At 39.3% G+C, this 15,910-nt stretch overlaps 1 long non-coding RNA gene across 12 annotated transcripts in view; it reads right to left on the bottom strand.

Annotated features, from left to right (window-relative positions):
• The window catches only part of LOC126078157 (uncharacterized), a 151,245-nt gene that overhangs the window by 89,291 nt on the left and 46,044 nt on the right, over positions 1–15,910 (bottom strand). For 8 of the 12 annotated variants that reach the window (XR_007517975.1, XR_007517979.1, XR_007517983.1 and 5 more), the window contains 2 exons: positions 5,961–6,446; positions 2,744–2,845 (listed from right to left, as the gene is read on the bottom strand). This is a non-coding gene — a long non-coding RNA (uncharacterized LOC126078157). Of the gene's footprint in view, positions 1–1,875; positions 2,610–2,743; positions 2,846–5,960; positions 6,447–15,910 lie in introns of those variants that run through there. The other 4 variants (XR_007517980.1, XR_007517984.1, XR_007517978.1 and 1 more) reach the window with 4 other exon arrangements.

Raw genomic sequence — 15,910 nt, 5'->3', positions numbered from 1 at the left:
TGCTCTGCTGCTCTGTACACTCTGGGACTCTTTCTTCGTTTCTCCACTCCCAAATCCTCCATCCAAGCAAACATGTTAATCTACCAATCTCCTTTTAAGCCTAACCTCTTCCCCGAAGTTTTTCTCTAGCTGCTTGCCTTTGAGTGAAGCCTTGAAGACATGAGTAACAATGCAGTCCTCTCAAACTAAGGCTCTGTACTCTCTCCACACTCCATATTGCTCTGGAGGTAGCATAGAAATCTTCTGTGCCCCCAAATTCCTTCAAACTACTATTTCATCACCCCTGCCAATAATACCCTCTCCACCTTCTTGTTGACAGCATCTACCAACCTGCTGATCATTCCCTCTCATTCACCAAGCGTGGAAATCTTCTTAACTTATTCTATTTGACTCCAGAGGCCTTCATCTAATCTTGTTGCTGTTGTTAGGTGCCATCGAATCAATTCCAACTCCTAGTGACCCTATGTACAACAGAACAAAATACTGCCCGGTCCTGCACCATCCTCATGATCTTTGTCATGTTTAAGCCCACTGTTGTAGCCACTGTGTCAGTCCATCTCATTGAGGGTCTTCCTCTTTTTTGCTGACTCTTTACGGAGCATGATATCCTTCTCTAGGGACTGATCCTTCCTAATAATATGTCCAAAGTATGTGAGAAAAGGTGTGACCATCCTCGCTTCTAAGGAGAATTCCAGCTGCACTTCTTCCAAGACAGATTTGTACATTCTTTTGGCAGTCCATGGTATATTCAATATTCTTTCTCAACGCCATAATTCAAAGGCATGAATTATTCTTGGCTCTCCCTTATTCACTGTCCACTTTTCCATGCATATGAGACAATTGAAAACACCACGGCTTGAGTGAAGCACACTTTAGTTCTTAAAGTAATATCTTTGCTTTTAAACACTTTAAAGAGGTTTTATGCAGCAGATTTGCCCAATCCAATGCATCTTTTGATTTCTTTACCGGGGCTTCCATGGGTGTTGATAGTGAATCCAAGTAAAATAAAGTCCTTGACAACCTCAATCTTTTCCCCATTTATCATGATGTTACCTACTGGTCCAGTTGTGAGGATTTTTGTTTTCTTTATATTGAGGTACAGTCCATACAGAAGGCCGTAGTCTTTGATCTTCATCAGTAAGTGCTTCAAGTCCCCTTCACTTTCAGCAAGCAAGGTTTTGTCATCTGCATAATACAGGTTGTTAATGAGCCATCCTCCAATCCTGATGGCACATTTTTCTACACAGAGTCTAGCTTCTCGGATTCTTTGCTCAGCATACAGATTGAATAAGTATGGTGAAAGGATACAACCCTGACTCATACCCTTCCTAACTTTAAACTGTGCAGTATGCCCCTTGCTCTGTTTGAATGACTACCTTTTGATCTATGCACAAATTCCTCATGAGCACTATTAAGTGTTCTGGAATTTCCACTCTTCACAATGTTATCCATAATTTGTTATGATACACACAGTCGAATGCCTTTGCCTAGTTAACAAAACACAGGTAAACATCTTTCTGGTATTCTCTGCTTTCAGCCAAGAGCTACCTAACATTAGCAATGATATCCCTGGTTATTTCTGCATTTGGTTGGATCATCTTTCTTTGGAATGGCATAAACATGGATAACTTCCAGTCAGTTGGCCAGGTAGCTGTCTTTCAAATTTCTTGGCATAGACAGATGAGCACTTCCAGTGCTGCATCCATTTCTCAAAACATCTCAATTGGTAATTCTGTCAATTCCCAGAGACTTGTTTTTCACCAATGCCTTCAGCACAGCTTGGACTTCTTCCTTCAGTACCATCAATTCTTGATCATATGCTACCTCTTAAAATGGCTGAACATCAACCAATTCTTTTTGGTACAATGGCTCTCTGTATTCCTTCCATTTTCTTTTGATGCTTCCTGCATTGTTTAATATTTTCCCCATAAAATTCTTCAATATTGCTACTTGAGGCTTGAATTTTTTCCTCAGTTCTTTCAGCCTGAGAAATGCCAAACATGTTCTTCCCTTTTGGTTTTCTAACTCCAGGTCTTTGCACATTTCGTTATAATACTTTTTCTTCTCAAGCTACCCTTTGAAATCTTCTGTTCAGCTCTTTTACTTCATCATTTCTTCCTTTCATTTTAGCTACTCGAAGTTCAAAAATCTTAGTGATTTTTAAATTACAATCTTTCTTACGAACTTTTACTTGGTCTATACTTTGGCCACCTACTCAATGGACTCGTCATCACTAGATACTGTACCTTCTCTGAAACTCAAACACCCCCTTTTGAAACGTAAGCTCTTATCATTTCATGTCACTTGCGGGCTTCACTTTGAAAATATTTCGTAATTGTGTGTTTTACTCTAAAAATGAGAGAGACAGAGAGACATACATACACACATCTTTCTGCCCTCCCTCCCCACTCAAACGGAGACAAGAAAACAAGAGGAAATGGCTCTAAATTCCTCCATATCTAATAACTTCAATTTATTATGGAAAGTCCTTGAAGACATGGATTGTACTTTCCTGAATCAAACCAATAAATAAGAACAAAAGAACATGAACAGATGAAGTTAAAGGCCAGGTGTGTTCTGCTTCATCTCTCCAGGAAGTCTTGCCTAGTCTAAAATGTAAAATACATGGACGGTTTGTTAATAATATATGGTTTATAATAATGTATGTTCCTTAATTTTTCACCAGTTTAGTAATAGCTTATCTGGTCAACACAATCATACCTTTAAATACAGAAATACTCACAATCATGGTCTCCAGTGACAAACAGAACTCCAGACAGATCCTTTGCCTCACAAGGAAACCAGAGAAGGGCTGGGTCTTTGAATTCATGCTCCCATTGCCTACCTATAAAAGTAAACCATTCAATTACTATAAGAATAATAATGGTTTTGCTAATAATTCAAAAAAGAATTCAAAAAAAATTTAAGTATTCTATTTTACAGATTTTTATGCCCTAAAAGAACAATTTGGTCTGTTTTCTTAGACGTAATCTTGGCATGCCCAAACATTACCACACCGAACTACTGCAACTATGTCTTATGGGTAGGAGATGCTGTCCATGACCTCACATGCCCTTGAAATAACCCTCTCTCATTCCCCCTGGACCATCTCTATGAACACCTTGGGTCTGTCTTACTGTCTGTCCTCTATTTCCAACCTCTGTTAGGAGCACGCTCCATTCTCTCTGCATGGAAGAAGAGCAGAGAAGAGCTGTTATGGATTGAATTATGAACTCAAAATATGTAATGAAGTCCTAACCTTTGTACCTGTGGATGTGATTGGAAATAATGTTTGTTTGTTTTGGTTGTGCTACTTAGACCATACCAGTGTAGGATGAATTCTAAACCTAATCCATTCTGAGTTATAAAAAAGAACGTAATAGACACTGAGACTCACAGAGGTACAAGACAGATGCTAAGTAAGGATCATCTACAAACCAAGGAATGCCAAGGAACCAAGGAGTGCCCAGGGCTAACGACAAAGGAATTGACATGGCTGAGACCCTGATTTGGACTTTTAGCCTCCAAACTGAGAAAATAAATGTCTCATCTTTAAAGCCACTCACTTTGTGTATTTTGTTACAGCAGCTCTAGGTAGGGTAACAAGGACAAAAGTATTTGTGTTACAGCAGCTCTAGGTATTTGTGTTAAGCAGCTGTAGGTAACTAGGACAAAAGTCTTGGAAATAGATTTGGAGTTTTCTAAGTACAGACATCTTTAGACTTCGTCTTAAAAAAGAATTTCTACCTATTACCTAGACAAAATATTTAGAAGCTTTAATGTGTGCCATGTATATCAATACTAAAGTACCTCTTGTTCTCCTGTCAACTTCTCAACTGTTTTCTCTGTAATTACTGTATTACATTTATATTTGTATGTTTGATAAGGATGCGCAATCAAACTTTTACAGTAATGCACATTAAAATTTTTGCCCATTCAACAGTCTGGGATATACATATACACACGTACCATACATTCACTACACATCACCATATACCTACAGGTATATGTAAATAAGTTGTGTGCTAATAGCGTCTACTGTATTTGACTTGTTAAATTGGCCTTCACTATGAGAAACTATGGGTGGCGCAAACAGTTAGTTGCTGGGCTACTAACCAAAAATGGTGGTTCAAACCTTCCAGAGGTACCTTGGAAGAAAAGCCTGGTGATCTGCTTCCCCAAAGTCACAGACTTGAAAACTCTGTGGAGAGCAGTTCTACTCTGCAACACATGGGGTCACCATGAATCATCATGGAGCTGAGTCAACAGCAAATGGTTCGAGTTTTTTGTTTTCTTTTTTTTTTTTTTTTAATTAGAAACTAAGGAGACCCTGGGTGGTACAAAGAGTTAACATGCTAGGCTGCTAAGCAAAAGGTGGGAGGTGCAAGCCCACCCATGTGTGCCTCAGAAGAAAGGCCTGACAATCTACTTCTGAAAAATCAGCCACTGAAAACCCTATGGAGCACAGTTCTACTATGATACACATGTGGTCACCATGAGGAGAAATCGACTCAACTGCAATTGGTTATGAGAAGAGAAAGTAGTGCTAAGCATAACTGGACAACCCAGAGACTTGGTAATCAGAGACTGAACCTTATTTTCAATATGAGAAATGCTTTCCTCAAGGTCAGCAGTCTTTCCATAACTCCACAAACATTAGTGACTATTCATCTGTGCCAAGCCTTATAATTCCAAGCACTGGTACTACAAAAATGAACCAGCCACAATCTTCAGCCTGTCTCAGGGAAAGGCAACTTTCAGTGCAATCAGTGAAACAAAGTCATAACATACTGACCATGCTATTTAATCTTAATCTGGATTTCTAGACTAACAGCTGTGTTTTCAAGAAAAGCATGTTTTCCTTCAATGGTCAAAACCAGTTATGTGAAACCATACGCACTAAGGGGGCTTGACCAAGTGACCATCTGCACGCCTTAAAATACAAGTACTCAGGAAGAGTGCTATGTGGGTACTGTCTCCAACAAAAAAGAGAGACAAAGAAAATACATATAAGCATCTTATGACCATGATCTAAACATACTGTGAAACTACCTGTAATCACTAACTATTAATAATCAGTAACCAAGCAGAGTGTCCCCTGTTGCCGTCGAGTCGATTCTGACTCATAACAACACTATAGGACAGAGTAGAATTGCCCCATAGGGTTTCCAAGGAGTACCTGGTGGAGTCAAAATGCCGACCTTTTGGTTAACAGCTGAGCTTTTAACCACTACGCCACCAGGGTTTCCAATCAGAGTGTAATTATTACAATATTCATAGACTTACCCGTAACTGCCCTCTCTATGGTTTAGTTCCCCTTTTTACCCCATATTTGTATAACAGAGCCACCCTGGACTACCTGGTTCCATTTTCAATGGGCTATGTAGTTCCCCAGTTGCAATTGTTTTAAAACTTTGAGAAACCTCTCTGTTTTACCTTGAAACAGCACTCAAGTTTTTCCCTACAAGCCTCAGACTGCCACCAGTCTGAGGAAAAAAAAAAAAGACTTCAAAGCTTAAACTTCACCTATCTTAGAAAACTTCTTTCATTTAAGCACGTGCTTTCTGCAAACTGGCAGCAGTATAATCTTCACACTCATTCCTACCTGAAAACTCTGAGGTATGGTCATACGCAGACACCAGAAATGAATTAAAAAATGTAAAACCTTGCTAGCAGGAAGTACTGTTCACTCTAGCTTCGGTGGTTCCTTTGTTCTCAGGAAAGGTGTGGGATTCCTCTAGTGTGCTTGGGCTTTAGTCTTACCCTGGGGGCACTGGGCAAAAATGATCACAGAAGAAAATATATACCTCCCCCTAGGGTGATTCTAAATTCTGATAAAGGCTAACCCTCTGAGGTGAAGCCCAGACATTGGTATAATTTTCAAAAACTCCCTAGGCGATTCTATAGTGTAGTAACTAAGATTGCGAATCTCTACAAGGAACATCAGTTGGAATACCAACCAAGATAGCTCTTGTTTCAGGTGGTTAACAGATAACAGCATGCTTTTGAAGTGCACTAAGGGGATATCTTTCTTGATACTTCTTCTTTAAACCCTGGACATATGAGTGTTGCTGATGTCCTAACCTTCTCTCACTCTTTTCTTCTGTTCAAGGACACTTAGCTTCTAGTTCTTTGGTAATTCTTTGCTGCACTTAATTCCGTTTTCATAATTCAAGGACAAGGAATGTTTAATGCACAGTGTTCATGGTCTATGTTCATTTTTCTCAACCTCCAGGTGAAAATTTCAAATGTCACCAGAGAACACTGAATCTCCTCTTGTACCTCGCCCTTCCCAAGATGGGTCAGTCAGTTCTTCTCTGTATTTCTTAGGTTCTGGCAGGGTACACCATGCTTCTCAAACATTTGAAGCACAGCAGCTGAAGATCTATCATGAGATGAACCAAGGTAGACATAGGTCATTGACATACCTCAGATCCTGGCATTCCCTATAAAAGAAGATTCCAGTTAGCCTCAAAAAAATATACATACTCAGCAATAAAGAAGAATAAACTATTGATACATGCCACAACATAGATGAATCTCAAATGCATTGTGCTAAGTGAAAGAAGACAGACTCAAAAAGCTACATACTGCATGATTTCATTTAGAATATTCTAGAAGGAGAGAAAAATGATTGGTGGTTGGCTGGACGTAAGGGAGGGGTTAGCTACCAAGATCTGGGAGAATTTCCAGGGAGGGGGAGTGATAACAGCAGAGTGTATCTTGGTTGTGGTTGCTGTTGTTGTTGTTGTTAGGTGCCAACTAGTTGGTTCTGACTCATAGTGATACTATGCACAACAGAATGAAACACTGCCCAGTCCTGCATCATCTTCACAATCATTGTTATGCTTGAGCCCACTGTTGGAGTCACTATGTCAATCCATCTCACTTGAGGGTCTTCTTTTTCACTGACCCTCTACTTTATCAAATATGATGTCCTTCTCCAGGGACCAATGTCTCCTGATAACATGTCAAAATTATGTGAGACTAAGTATCACCATCCTTGCTTCTAAAGAGCATTCTGGCTGTACTTCTTCCAAGATAGATTTGTTTGTCCTTTGGGCAATCCACAGTATATTCAATATTCTCCAACAACACCATAATTGAAAGGCATCAATTCTTCTTCTGTCTTCTTTATTCATTGTCCAGCTTTCGCATGCATATGAGACAATTGAAAACACCATGGCTTGAGTAAAGCACACCTTAGTCCTTAAAGTGACATCTTTGCTTTTGAACACTTTAAAGAGATCTTTTGCAGCAGATTTGTCCAACGCAATGCATCTTTTGATTTCTCTACTGCTGCTTCTGTGGGTGTTGATTGTGGATCCAAGCAAAATGAAATTCTTGACAACTTCAATCTTTTCTCCCTTTTGTCGTGATGCTGCTTATTGATCCAGCTATGAGGATTTTTGTTTTCTTTGAGTGTAATCCATACTGAATGAAGTAGTCTTTGATCTTCATCAGGAAGTGCTTCAAGTCCTTTTCGCTTTCAGCAAGCAAGGTTGTGTCATCTGCATAAAATAGATTTTAATGAGTCTTCCTCCAATCCTGATGCCCTGTTCTTCATATAGTCCAGCTTCTTGGGTTATTTGCTCAGTATACAGATTAAGTATGGTGAAAGGACATATCTCTGACCGTTCCTGACTTAAAACCATGCAATATTACCTTGTTCTTTTCGAACAGCCTTCTCTTGACCTATGTACAGGTTCTTCATGAGCACAATTAAGCGTTCTGTAATTCCCATTCTTCCCAAAGTTACCCAAAATGCGTTATGATATACACAGTCCGGTGCCTTTCCATAGTCAATAAAACACAGGTAAACATTTTTCTGCTTTCAGCCAAGATTCACCTAACAACAGCAATGATATTCCTGGTTTCATGTCCTCTTCTGAATCAGGCTTGAATTTCTGGCAATTTCCTGTTGATGTACTACTGTAGCTGCTTTTGAATGCTCTTCAACAAAATTTTACTTACCTGTGATATTAACAATATTGTCAGATAATTTCCACATTCAGATGGATCACCTCTCTTTGAAACAGGAATAAATATGTATCTCTTCCAGTCGGTTGGCCAGGTAGCTGTCTTCCAAATTTCTTGGCATAGATGAGTTAGCACTTGCAGCACTGCATCGATTTGTTGAAATATCTCAATTGGTATTCTGTCAATTCATGGAGCCTTGTTTTTTGCCAATGCCCTCAGTGCAGCATGGACCTCTACCTTCACTACCATTGGTTCCTGAAAATATACTACCTCCTCTAAAAAAAAAAAATTATTATTATTATTTTGTTTTTTTTATTATTTTTTTTTTTCAGATGGTTAAATGTTGACCAATTCTTTTTGGTATAGTGACTCCGTGTATTCCTTCTATCTTTTGATATTTTCTGTGTTGTTCAATATTTTCCCCATTGAATCCTTTAATTTTGCGACTCGAGGCTTGAATTTTTTCTTCAGTTAGTTCAGCTTGAGAAATGCCAAGTGTGTCCTTCCCTTTTGGTTTTCTAACTTCAGGTCTTTGCACATGTCATTATAATACTTTACTTTATCTTCTCAGCCACTCTTTGAAATCTTCTGTTTAGCTCTTTGACTTCATCATTTCTTCCATTTGTTTTAGCTACTCAGCATTCAAGAGCAAGTTTCAGAGTCTCTTCTAACATCCATTTTGATCTTTTCTTTCTTTCCTGTATTTTTAATGACCTCTTGCTTTCTTCATGTATGACGCCCTTGATGTCATTCCACAACTCGTCTGGTCTTCGGTCGTTAGCATTCAACACATCAAAACTATTCTTGAGATGGTCTATGAATTCATGTCGGATATACTCGTCGTACTTTGGCTCTCATGGACTTGTTCTAATTTTCTTCAGCTTCAGCTTGAACTTGCATATGAGCAGTTGATGGTCTGTTCCACAGTCAGCCTCTGGTCTTGTTTTGACTGATGATGTTGAAATTCTTTCTACAAGATGTACTCGATTTTATTACTGTGCATTCCATCCGGCAAGGTTCGCATGTATAGTCACTGTTTATGTTGTTGAAAAAGATATTTGCAATGAAGTCGTTGGTCTTGCAAAATTCTATCATGAGTTCTCTGGCATCATTTCTATCACCAAGGCCATATTTTCCAACTATAGATGCTTCTTTGTTTCCATCTTTCACATTCCAATCAGTAGTAATTACCAACACATCTGATTGTGTGTTTGATCAATTTCAGAGTGCTGAAGTTAGTAAAAACTCGTTTCTTCATCTTTGGCATTAGTGGTTGGCGCGTAAATTTGAATAACAGTCATATTGATTGGTCTTCCACGTAGGCATATGGATATTATCCTATCACTGACAGCATCTTACTTCAGGATAGATCTTGAAACGTTCTTTTGGACAATGAATGCAACACCATTCCCCTTCAGGTTACCTTTCCTGGCATAGTAGACCATATGACTGTTAGATTCAAAATGGCCAATATCAGTCCATTTCAGCTCACTAATGCCTAGAATATTGATGTTTATGCATTCCATTTCATTTTTGATGATTTCCAATTTTCCTGATGTACATTTCCCATTCTGATTATTAATGGATGTTTGCAACTGTTTCTTCTCATTTTGAATCATGCCACATCAGCAAATGAAGGCCCCCAAAAGCTTGACTCCATCCACATCATTAAGGTCAACTCTACTTTGAGGAGGCAGCTCTTTCCAGTCATCTTTTGAGAGCCTTCCAACCTGAGGAGCTCATCTTCTGGCACTTTATCAGATAATGTTCTACTCCTACTCATATGGTTTTCACTGGCTAATTCTTTAAGAATTAGATCACCAGGTCTTTCTTCCTAGTCTTAGTCTGGAAGCTCAGCTGAAACCTGTCCACCATGGGAGACCCTGCTCGTAATTGAATACCAGTAGCATAGCTTCCAGCATCACAGCAACATGCAAGCCCCCACAGTATGAAAAACTGACAGACACATGGTAGTGGTTCTCAATTGTCCATTTGTCAAAACCGAGAGCCATACACTAAAAAAAAATAAAATTTACTGTGTGTAAATTATACATCAAATTATAAATCTGAAATTACACAAATCATACATCTGAAAATATATATACATGCAACTACCTTTCAAGTCTAAACCAAATTTAAATTTGGAACGTTTTAAAAAACAAGGTGATTGCTTTTATTCAGGTAAGATAGAAATAAAATACATTTAAAATAAAATAAATTGTATTAAAATAAAATAAATACAAATTCCTACAAATCATTCCTGGAAGATGATTTTACAAGATTGTTGCTTATCTGATTTTTTTCCTTATAAAAAATGAAAAAAAAAATTTTTTTGAAAATTCTCTTGTGTGAGATCCAGTTCTCACAACTGCAGGTTTATTTTAGCAGTGGCATAGAATTCCCGGGCTTTTTGAGTAAATAATCTATTTTGAAGACTTTCTGAAGTTCTAAAACTCTGTAAACCTACTATAGTCTCAGGACTATGCTTGATCTAGTGGGATACACAAAAGAACCGTAAACAAACAACATGCCTACATCTGGGAAAAGCAGCCTAGATGAAAACACAGGACATAAAATAACAAACGTTGTTCTTGCGTGGAGTTGATTCTGACTCATTGTGACTGTTACCGGAGAGAATACCTCGGTTCTCGTTTTCGGTGTAGGAAAGAATTCAAACATTGAGACAAATAGTGCCAAGTGAGCAGAGGTTTATTAGCAAGCAGAGGGTTAGTAGTGAAAGTACACTTGACTAGGGAGCATCAAGCAGGCTACTGAGGTAGGAAAGAATCTGAGTGCCTCATAAAGTCATTTTCTTAGGGTTTTATACCCTTTTTCTCTTATCTCTCCCTGTTAATGTTTAACAGCCAAGTCAGGGACCCCTGTAGAGACTAGTTCCTTAAGTTAGGGACCCTATCAAGTTAGGAACCCCTATAGGGACGACTTCCTTGGCTTAACATTTAACTACGTAGGGACCATTTAACTGAGGAGTGTCACCACCCCTTATCTCTTCCTCCTCCTTTGGAGAGTAAGCTCTCCCCCTCTCCCCTATCAAGTTAGGGATCCCTGTAGGGAGCATTTCCTTGGCTTAATGTTTAACTATGTAGGGACCATCTTACTGAGGAGTGTCACCACCCGTCTCTTCTTCCTCCCCAGTGTAAGCTCTCCCCCTCCCCCTTATATGACCACCTGTGCAGAGTAAAACTCCTCCATGTGGTTTTCAAGGTTGTGGCCCTTTAGAAGCAGATAGGAAAGCCTGTCTTCTGAAATACATCTGGGTGGATTTGAACCAGGGCTTCAAACCAGTTCCAACTGGTTCTGTGATAACTCAAGAAGCAAAACCGGAAGACACCTAAATTTTTACAATTTGGGCAATTCAGCACAGTAACCGGAATGAAAAAAAATTAAGGTCAAAGCTCTGGAATGGGAGACTAGGAAGGGACGTATCTAGCCCTTTCAGGAGCCTGATATGTGAGATTGGGTTATTGGCAGGACACTGGAATGTGACACACATCCAAAGCGGTATGGTCAGCTGCCATCTTTGAGAGGAAATGCCCCAGCACTAAAATTATCCTTCACCTAGGAATTGGGCACTGTCTTTTCAGCTAAGTAGTAAATCTGGGCTTTGATGAACCTGCAAGCTCTGAAGCCTGAAACTCAAACTTAACTTCAACCAGGTTGATATTTACTTCTATACAGCTCACATGCAAAGGTGTCTCGTGGGAGTTGGTTGGCAAAGTATGGCTGAAGCTCCGTTATTACAAGTAAGGGGGTTGATATTTTTCAATGAACAGGGTACAAAATCTTCAATAACATACGTGCTGATTGCACAATTTGTGAATGGCATTAGATTAGGTATCACAGGAGAAGAGATTCTCCTCTGTTCTCTGATGCTCTCCAGGGACAAACGTAGTTTCCATAGAAACATACTTTGATCATATCAGAACAGGATAAATTCATGAGATTGTCAAACTACTCCACAGTCCTTAATGCAAAAGGAACCTCTATACATAACTTTGTGTATTTTCAAAAGGAAGGTTTAATATTTGTTTTTTAAAAATATGACTGGCTAGAAGATTTGAAATCTGCCGTCACTGACTCATACATCTAAGCCTTTCAGAGATTCTCTGTCCTAAACCAAAAGGTATACCCCCTTATTTTAAACAGAGATAGAGAGAGATTCCTAGAGGATTTTTATCTTAAACGTAAATAAATGTTACACAGGTTTGTCATGCATAAAACTCATTTAGTTTATTGCAAGGTAGTCATCGCAAGGCATGCAAATAAGATTTAAGACTTTCATTTAGCACTGAAGAATTAGAACTAACAGCAGTTACAATGTTAGTTCAATGATTAAAGTCCAAATCAGAGGAAAGTTTGACCATCTGTCAAACTCAGAGGTAGTCCCCTGTAGCTATGGTCTGAGGTCAGTTGTGGCTGGCAATATCTCAGTCTTTGTTTTCAGCTGTCTTTGAAGGGAGCTGGGAATAGAAAGATACTTTTTGTTGCTGGTTTCTCTCAGTGAGGGAACAGAAGTTCGGGTTTTATTCTATCACCTTAGCTATGCACTATAAGGGCCAGGTGATGTCATGCTTAATCAAGACTAGCGAGTTACATTATTTCTTTAAGGTAGTCAGATGGTGTAATGCTGTGTCTTCAAGATTTACAGATTAAGGAGCTTGTTTATGTCCTACATACACCTGAAGGACACAGGAATTTAGCTGTATGTTTATTTTATTATCACAGTACACTGGTACAAAGAGGTTATTTACTATGATTATTTACTATGTGCCTCACATACCTCTTTGTTTCTATTTCTAAGTTCAGAAATTTTATTTCCAACATTACATTTAAGGTAACTCATAATCACATATGTGATTTGAGAGCATCAGAGAAAGCATACTATATGTATAATTTTTTAAAAAACTAAACTATCATCACTTAGTTACATATGTATTTATTACTGACTTGATCATACGTATACATTAACACCTTTGAATTGTGGTGTTGGTGAAGAGTATTGAATATACTGTGGACTGCCAAAAGAACAAACAAATCCATCTCGGAAGAAGTACAACCAGAATGCTCCTTAGAAGCAAGGATGGCAAGACTACGTCTTACATACTTTGGACATGTCAGGAGAGATCAGTCCCTGGAGAAGGATATCATGCTTGGTAAAGTACAAAGTCAAAGAAAAAGAGGAAGACCCTCAATGAGGTATATTGTCACAGCGACTCCAACAATGGGCTCAAGCATAACAAGGACTGTGGGGATGATGCAGGACCGGGCAGTGTTTCGTTCCGTTGTACATAGGGTCATGATGAGTCAGAACCGACTTGACGGCACCTAACAACAACAACGTACAGACAATTTATGATAAATATAAAATAAAAAAAAAAAAAAATGGCCTTAAAAAGATAATGGCTATATCTTTCCTAAATGCTCTGCATACTGCTGGCCATCACTGGATGTTTCTTGTACTCTGTGACATGAACTAACTGCTTTGCCATACAATCCTCCCTCCCTGCAATATTCTCAAATGGCTCTAAATGTCTATATGCTCTCTGCTCTGTAGATTCTATTTGCTGAGTAAATGAGCTAATTCCTATAAATTATTCAAAATGAAGTATGGCACAAAATAAAAATTTTATTATAAAATAGAAAACTATCATCCAGTTTTATAACTAAAACCCATTTGCCTTCCTCCCTTCAGGTTTTGCAGAAGTATGAATCATATTTGGACTACTTTACTCTCAGGCCTTTAGTTTTCATGTCTTAGCCTCCTTTAATATTTTTGTTTCCATTAAAAGACACATGAATAGGAAACTTGCAGGGGAAAATAACCTTTTGTAATTTTAGGCATTCAGTCCTATTTACGAAATATTATGGCATGATGCCATTCCTAAAAGTACATATGTATATACAGATTCATTTACATCAGCAGATGAACTGAAAAAAAAAAAATTCTGCAAAAAGAATAGGCCCCAAATTGTTAACAATGATTATCTCTAGGGTTGGGATTAGAATAACCCATTAACCAGTTGCCATCCAGTAGATTCCTACTTATGGCAACCCCATGTATGCAGAGTAAAACTGCACTCCATAGTTTTCAAGGCTGTGGCCTTTCAAAAGCAGATTACCAGGCCTTTCTTTCAAACACCTCTGGGTGTGTTTAGACCACTAACCTTTCACTTAGTAGTTGAGTGCTTATGGCTTAACCCTTTAACCACCTCAATTGGATTTCCAAGGCTATAATCTTCATGGACGAAAACTGCCCTATCTTTATGCCAAGAGTGAGGAATGGCTGGTGGGTTCAAACTGCCAACTTTTCAGTTAGCAGCTGACTGCTTAACCACTGCACCACCAGGGCTCCATGCAATAATAATACAGAGGTTATTGGGAAGAACTGAAAGTGCTATCTTGCCCATAGCACTTTATACCCATTAAGGTTTGTCCCTCACCTGCTTCCCTGTGACTCTCACCTGGCCTGGCTCAGAACACTCAGATTTATCATTTTGACCCATATCCTGCTGCTATCCAAAGGACTTTGGGAGTGGTCAGCTGCGTTTAATCCTTGATGTTTCCCCATGGTCTCAGCTCACTCCTTTGGCTCTCAGACTTCTCTAACTCCCCTCCCTAGCTCTAGCCCCATGATAGGAACCCAATCCCTAAACCAATGAAGTCTACAGGGAACTGTCTGGCAAAGTCAGTAAATTCTCATGGAAAAGGGGTTGAAACAGGATAACCAACAGCATTTATACTTTATGTAAATGGCATGAACTAAAAATACTACTTCTCACCAAAGCACAATCTCTACATGGCAATATCATTTAGATGATAGAAACGAAACCATATCATGATGAAAGGACAAATGACAATACATGATATTGCTTTTGGATATCCAGATTGTATACAGATACCACCAAACATCATTAGGACTAAAGGCAAAGTAAGAACAATAAAGGTAATATAGGGGCTTAATCATTAATTTCCAAAAAAAAGAAATAATAAGGGAAAGAATGGGACTCGCCTCTGCAGATCAAGCATGGAGACAGGGGATAGATCAAGGATGTGGGCATTGAATTAGCAGGGGGTCTCCAAAGACTGTAAAATCTTCTTCACTCTGGGAAGTCTGCCCCCAGAAGCAGCAGTCCCAGACAGAAGGCAAGTTGGCTGACATCCTGGGCTCCCTCCTGACACCCACTCCACAGTAGACACAGCACTGGGCAAAGGTCAAGACACAATAACCAAGAAAAGTCTCACTGTAACCAAACACAGGTTCTTGTTCTGTGTTATTAGCCAATCAAAATAAGACGGATGCCACACCACCAGTCACAAGGGAAACAGAAAGTAGAAATTTATTGTTTGAGCAAATAAAGGAGCAACATGGGGCCTAGCAACTGAATGACTACAAGCTCCATGCCCCACAGGAGCAGAGAGCTTTTATGTCCTCCAGTTGCCAGGGGGTAGGGATTGGTGCCCAAAATCAGAAACTGGAGAACCCCGCCACGCTCAAATTAGGAGATCCAGGTGCTGAGTCACGCTGCAAAGGAAGGGATCTTTCGCCTTGCAAATGGGCTGGGGCACTGTGATGTGCTGGAAAATATCTTCCTCTCTGGATGTTCAGGTCCAAGGTAAGTTCAGGGCCGTGGCTCCTCATGTCCTGTGCATGCTCCAAGATAGTGTTTTGCGCATGCGTGAGACTCTGAAGCCAAACTTAAAACCAAGGTTAGGGCCACAGGGTGTGGCCTGGACGAGCTACAGTTAGAAATTAGGGCTTGGTGGGCTGCAAGGGGGAAAACCACAGCTGAGTGGGGGGAACTCTCTCTGCAGCAGCTTCATTACCCCTCAACATCTTGAGAAAATTCAAAGGTCAGGTCACAACTGAAAAGCAAGTTATTTGTTGTAAGGAAATTTTTTGCATCTATCTTTT

This window comes from Elephas maximus, chromosome 6 (genome assembly GCF_024166365.1).
Source record: "Elephas maximus indicus isolate mEleMax1 chromosome 6, mEleMax1 primary haplotype, whole genome shotgun sequence".
In the NCBI taxonomy this organism is placed as follows: Eukaryota; Metazoa; Chordata; class Mammalia; order Proboscidea; family Elephantidae; genus Elephas; species Elephas maximus.
This window is presented reverse-complemented; position numbering and strand designations above follow the sequence as displayed.